Genomic DNA, 6,561 nt, shown 5'->3' on the forward strand with positions numbered 1-6,561 from the left:
CAACAGAGTCAATAAGCAACTTCTTAAATTGATGAACATCTGCAGTAACACCTGTGGCCAATCAACAATTTCTGTTCAACTAAGTTAATGAATCTGACATAGCAAGAAAGAACTAAAATGTAAAATCTTTTTACTTTTTTTTTATTTAAAATGGAGAGACATTCCACAACTTACAATCTGCCCTTGAACCTGAAACAATTAGTGAAGGGCTAATGAGAGACAATCAGGCCAAGTTATTAATGATTGTTGTTAAATCGGGGAAAGGATTTGTTGGAGAAAATAGGTAAAGATAAAATCAGGTACAGTTGTCCCCCATATTCACTAGACTTAGGGGAACAAGAATCCGTGAATATGGAAAAACTGCAAATAACAAAAACATGTTTTACCTGAGAGACAACCTCTCTAGGAATCTCTAGGTCCTCCAGTGCAACTCTGTGGTCAATGTCCAACATACACTGACCATAGAAGGACTGGAGTAGCCAAATGGTCTTTCGTGCAACTTTTAGTTAAGTTGACCACTGAGTTGCACGGGAGGACCTAGACAAGTCCTAGAGAGAACATATTAAGAAATCCATGAATAATCAAAGCCGCAAATATCAAAGCCGCAAATTGGAGGGATGACTAAGACAGAATGTGAGATCTGGGATCCTCAGATCAGTAATCCACAAGGAAACTATTCCAAGAAATAAAGTTTATTGTAGAGCATAAGGCAGAAAAAAGAGATCCATAACACGTTTTTGTGAAATCTGAGGGCTAAAGGAAAAAAGTTAGCCTTTAAACCTTCCCCCAGCCCCCCTTTCCACCTCTAGCTAAACCACACCACACTCACCTCACCAAAACAACCAACTTCCCAGGATGGTAGCGACCTGACAACGCAGATCTCCAGCATTCCAGATGCCAGACAAACCTAATCTCTTCTTTGATAAAATTACCAGCTTGGTAGATGAAGGGAATTGGCTGAATAGTATATCTTGATTTCACAGGCCTTTGACAAGTTTCCCATGACATCTTGCAAACAACTTGTAAAATGTGGGCTAGCAAAGGAACTGTTAAATGGATGTAACTGGTTGACCGCCGAACCCAAAGGGTGCTCAACAATGGCCCTTTCACCTGAGAGAAGTGACCAGTGGGGTCCCACAGGGCTCTGTCCTGGGCCCAGTGCTATTCAACATCTTTATCATGATCTGGATGACAGAATTGAAGCATACTTTTCAAATTTGCAGATGACACCAAATTAGGGGGAATAGCTAATACCCCAGAGGACAGGATCAAGATTCAAAATGACCTGAATACACTAGAAAGCTGCAAAGCTAAAAATGAAATTCAACACGGAGAAATGTAGTATTGCACTAGGGTGAAAAATAAAATGCACAGATATAGGATGGGTGACACTGGCTGAATGAAACACGTGTGAAAGGACTAGGAGTCCAAGTAGCAATAAGTTGACATGAGTGAACAGTGTGATGGGGCAGCTAAAAAGGCCAATGCTGTTTTAGGCTGCATCAATAAAAGTATGGTGTCGAGATCAAAGAAGTAATGGTGCCACTGTATCTGCTTTGGTCAGGCCCCACCTAGAATATTGTGTCCAGTTCTGGGCGCCAAAATTCGAAAGGACATGAGAAACTGGAGCGTGTCCAAGGAGGGTGACAAAAATGGTGAAGGGTCTGGAAACCATGTCCTATGAGGAACAACTCAGGAGCTGGGATGTTTAGCCTGGAGAAAAAGAAGTTAAGAGGTGAAGATAGCCCGTTTAAATATTTAGAAAGGATGTCATGTGGAAGAGGGAGCAAGCTTGTTTTCTGCTGCTCCAGAGAACAGGACCCGGAACAATGGATGCAAGCTACAGAAAAGAGATTCCACCTGAACATTAGGAGGAACTTCCTGACAGTAAGGGCTGTTCAACAGTGGAATGCACTCCCTCGAGGGTGATAGAGTCTCCTTCTTGGAGGTCTTAAAACGAGGCTGGAAGGCCATCGTCAGGGATGCTTGATTTGGATTTCCTGCATGACAGGGGGTTGGACTGGATGGCCCTAGTGGTCTCTTCCAACCGCGATCTATGATTCTATGATTCCAGTCTCGCGCTAGGCTCTCTAACAGAACTACAGTATAGCAATTAGCTTCTCTACTTTCTGCCATCTGCCAACCACCACTATATGCAATTAACTTTTCTATTCTCTCCCAACCCCCCTTCCACCATAACTCTTAGACAGAACAAGGATAATAACAGTTACCATGAGATATATATATATATCCCAAAACCCAACTACACAACTAAGTAAACCTAAATAACTAAATAGATACAATCCCCAACCTAACCCTACTATTAGCAATGTAACTCCACAACAATGTATATATATTTTTATGGATTAACATTGTAACTGGATTCCAAGACTGGTTCTGACACAGAAACACAAGTAAATGAAAATGTTCTTAGCTATGCCTAGCACACAACACACACACACACACACACACACACACACACACACACACCCCTTTTCCACATTTCCAAAGTACATGTGTTTGTATCCATGACCACTTGAAAAAATTGGAAACAAAAATGGTCTAAGATTTTTGCCCTTTGGATTGCAACCTTGGGGACTCTCAAGTTTACTCCAAAGTACATCCTTTTATACATAGCTGTTTTAAACCATACTGAAATCAGCTGGACTTGCATCTGGATAATGGATCAAGCTGTTCTGCATCAACAGTACTAGAAACCCTTGAATCCAAATCCTTTGATTTATTTGCTCTGTGGTGTGTAAAATTTTTATTGGATTTGTGACAAACAATCTGGTTCTCTGCTACCTGTAGCTCTGATCCAGAATATGATAAGCATGCATCTATAACTGTCTTTCTTCCTATGTGTGATTTTTCCTCCTCCCCCCCCCCCAATTTTTAAATGTACTTGAAGCATCGCAACCTGTACTGCAGGAAAAATTATGGCAGAGATCCTACATTGGAGTTGTCTAGCATAGATCTTTCCATGCAGGGCCATGCATCAATTGCACTGTGCCACCATTCTATTGAATGGCAATGTTGTGCAGTTGAACACAAACACCAAATGTGCAACCAGATTTACAAGTGAATGCATGTATGCTCCCATACACACTGGCACACCATGCACCATTCTGCTTTCACAACCTTGAACTGAATGTGGCCATTCCATCCATCCATCCACCACCCAGACTATCCCCCTCCCACACACATTTTGGACAAAAAGGCTCCCAACAGAACTTACAAATAATTAATTTGACATTTCCCCACTCTCAGGCTTACAATCTACCTCAGACAAAAATGTCAAGTACTTCCAATACTTAGGTATGCATAAGACACCTACAGGGATTTGGCCAATGTGGGTGTATACATCATGGACATTTATGACTCTTATCATAACACTTTCAGTTCTGGGGGTGGGGACCCCAGTCTTTCAGCTAACACTCCAACTGGCTCTTTGGTAAACTAGTAACTAGCTAGCTGGGTCCCACTGTTATAGCCCATGCATCTTTCAGGGTGTGAATGAAAAACATTATAAAGCCAATAGCTTTTGCACAAGAGCTTTTTATGGGAGTCAGCCCAAAGTCTGTTTCCCATCCCATAGTGCTTATCTTTGTCCAGTCAGGAAACAGAATGTGGTCATAAATACAGCTAGCCCTTCTTATACACGTATTTTTTAATACACAGATTCAAGCATCCACAGTTTGAAAATGTTCCAAAAAAGTATAAATTTCAAATATCAAACCTTGATTTTCCATTTTTATAAGGGACACCATTTTTCTATGTCATTATATTTAATGGGACTTGAGCATCCATGGATTTTGTTATCCAAGGGGAATCTTGGAACAAAATCCCAGCGTATAACAAGGGTCCACTGTATGACCAACATCTCCAGTCAAGTCAAACTCACCTCACCTTAAGGCAGTATGAGTCCACTAAAGCTGTTGATACACCAGTTTATATTGGAATATTCACACACACACTCATCCCTCCCCCAATATTTAATTTGTATATATATTGCAATGATTCATTGCTGAAATTGTCCAGTGAATGATTCTGAACAATGAGTTGATGTGAGGGAACTGCATTTGAAACAATCAATGAGTGAAGATGAGGCAAAAAATTCTTGGATAAATGGTAAAATGAATGATGAATTACTCACCTAGCTGGATTGTTTAAACATGAATCCATTTCAGTTCAACAAAGCATTAAAGCAAATATCAGTGTACAAGGAATCTTCTCTGATGTCTCAGTATAACTTTGCTTATTCAGAATTTTCCTGTGTATTACTCTCATCCCCACCCTTAAAATCATTAATAAAATGCCCTGTACTTAACTCTCTTTTCATAGTGCACTAAATACACCTCTAAATAAACCTCTTAATATTCCCGCTATATTGTGCAATGAGCGTTTCCCAGTATGCTAGAGTGATTCCTGTTTTTTACCAAACACAATCCCCATGAAATACTGTGGTAAACATTTCAGAGAATACTACAGCAAACACTCTTTGCATTATCAGATTAGCCATTTCACTGAGCACCACATTAAGCACACGTTTAAATACTGAGAAAAGACGTACGGCCTCTTCTTTCTAATGCGCCTCGTTACCCTCCCCAGATCCATATTTCTTGATGTGGAGTTGACCAGCCCCCCATCCTTCCACATGCATGCATGCACACAATTGCCAAGTCCCCCTCCTCTCCAGCCCACCACCTTATTTCCAGCTTGAATCAGATGCAAGCATTTTCATCATGGTTGGAGGGTTTTTTATTCTAGGAATGGTAGTCACTTTTTTCAGCAACAACAAAAACAACAATGGAGAAAATCTGTCTTTAGCAGCTTTGCCTGTGATGGAGAGAGATTGGTTACAACCTTGCCTTCCTTCCTTTATAAGAGCCATGAAATTCTGTGTGTGGTGGCTCAGACTTTGAGTTACAAAGCTTTGTTTGGGTTTTACAGGTGTGCTTTAATGTCAGCAAAATTACTGTGCTTCAAGCCATCGATGGATTCATCTTTAGCAAGCATTTAGGAGGCATGAACGCATCTCCATTGCTGACTGTCAAGATTCAACCTGCAGTTCTCTTCAGCTTTTCTTGTTTCTCCCCCCTTTCTTTCCCCCCTCTTTTTTTACTTGCAATTTGATGTTTGATCATTTGAAGCAATGAGGCGGAGGGTAATTTACGTTATCAGGGAGGTATGAGGGGTGCTCGGAACCCAGACGCGAGGCCCATTCGCCTGCTAAAGCACCATCGTAATGTAATGAGACTCCAGTCAAGTGCAGCTAGTAATGGAGAGGAACGCTTTCCATTCATCTGCCTACCTGAACCTCCATGGAATATGACAATAACTTTTACCCAGGAGAAGGAGGAGGAGTGGGCAGAGTAAAAAGAGTGACAACACAAGGGAAATCTCTGGAATTTTTCATCATCCCTGCTTCAGCTTTGGTCAAGTTGACCTGATGGAAACCTAACTTGTTGAATCCTGGGAAATGGTTAGAGAAGGCTTCAGCAAAATGTGCATACATTGTTTTTGAATAGTATGGTTTCATTGCATCTAGTTTGGTTTAAATTTTCATATAGAAATTTGAAGCAAATGAGTTTTGCTGCTCAACATCATTAAGACCAGATATGTTTAAGAAATCACCCACTGATTAACTGGAATAAGTCAAGCTGAGTAACCTGGAGAGTCAGTGAAGACTATCTTGGGAGTTACTTTTTATTGAGTGTCCTGCTACTTGTTATGTTTGTGTCAATTTTATTTATATTCATTTGGTCAGCCAATGTGTCTGGAAAGGGAAATTTTCACTGGCCAAAGCATTCTGTATCCATGCAGAACATGCAACATGGTTGTTAAGATCCATGGGGACAAAACATTCACTTAGAAGCAGCCTGATGTCAAGGGTCTTCTAAACCATTTTGGCTGGAAGGTCTCATGCTCTTTGGAAAACAAATAGGGGTAGGGGGTGTGGAGAGCAAATATAGTTGGCCTGCTGTATCCACAGATTCATTATCTATGGATCCAAGCATCCACAGCTTGAAAATATAGTTTTTAAAAGTATAAATTCTAAACAATAAACCTTGATTTTGCCATTTTATATAAGGAGCACCATTTTACTATGCCATTGTATTTAAGGGGACTTGAACACCCACAGATTTTGGTATTCACGGGAGTGTGTGTGTGTGTCCTGGAACCAAACCCGAGCAGATACCAAGGGCTCACTGTATGAATCAAGTAGGGATGAACCTGCCATGAGATCTGGTGGGGAGCAGAAAATATTAGAGTCTTGGGTTGCCCCTCCCACTCCCAGAGTTTAACATGCAGAAATATACCAGGAGAAGCTTTTCTCTCTATTACAGTTTTATTTCAATAAAAAAAACTGCCCAATTTCTGCATGTATGCCAGCTCCTAAAAGGCATAAGAGTTGGGAGGGGGAGGGGAAAGTGGGCAACTTTGACACTGACGTGCATTCAGACTCCACTCTAGTTTGCTTGGAAGCTATTCCTGTTCAAAACTAAAATTATTACAAATATCCTAACATTCAAGCCCTTTCTTTCCTCTGAAAAAAAA

The sequence above is a fragment of the Sceloporus undulatus genome, chromosome 3 (assembly GCF_019175285.1).
Source record: "Sceloporus undulatus isolate JIND9_A2432 ecotype Alabama chromosome 3, SceUnd_v1.1, whole genome shotgun sequence".
Classification (NCBI taxonomy): domain Eukaryota; kingdom Metazoa; phylum Chordata; class Lepidosauria; order Squamata; family Phrynosomatidae; genus Sceloporus; species Sceloporus undulatus.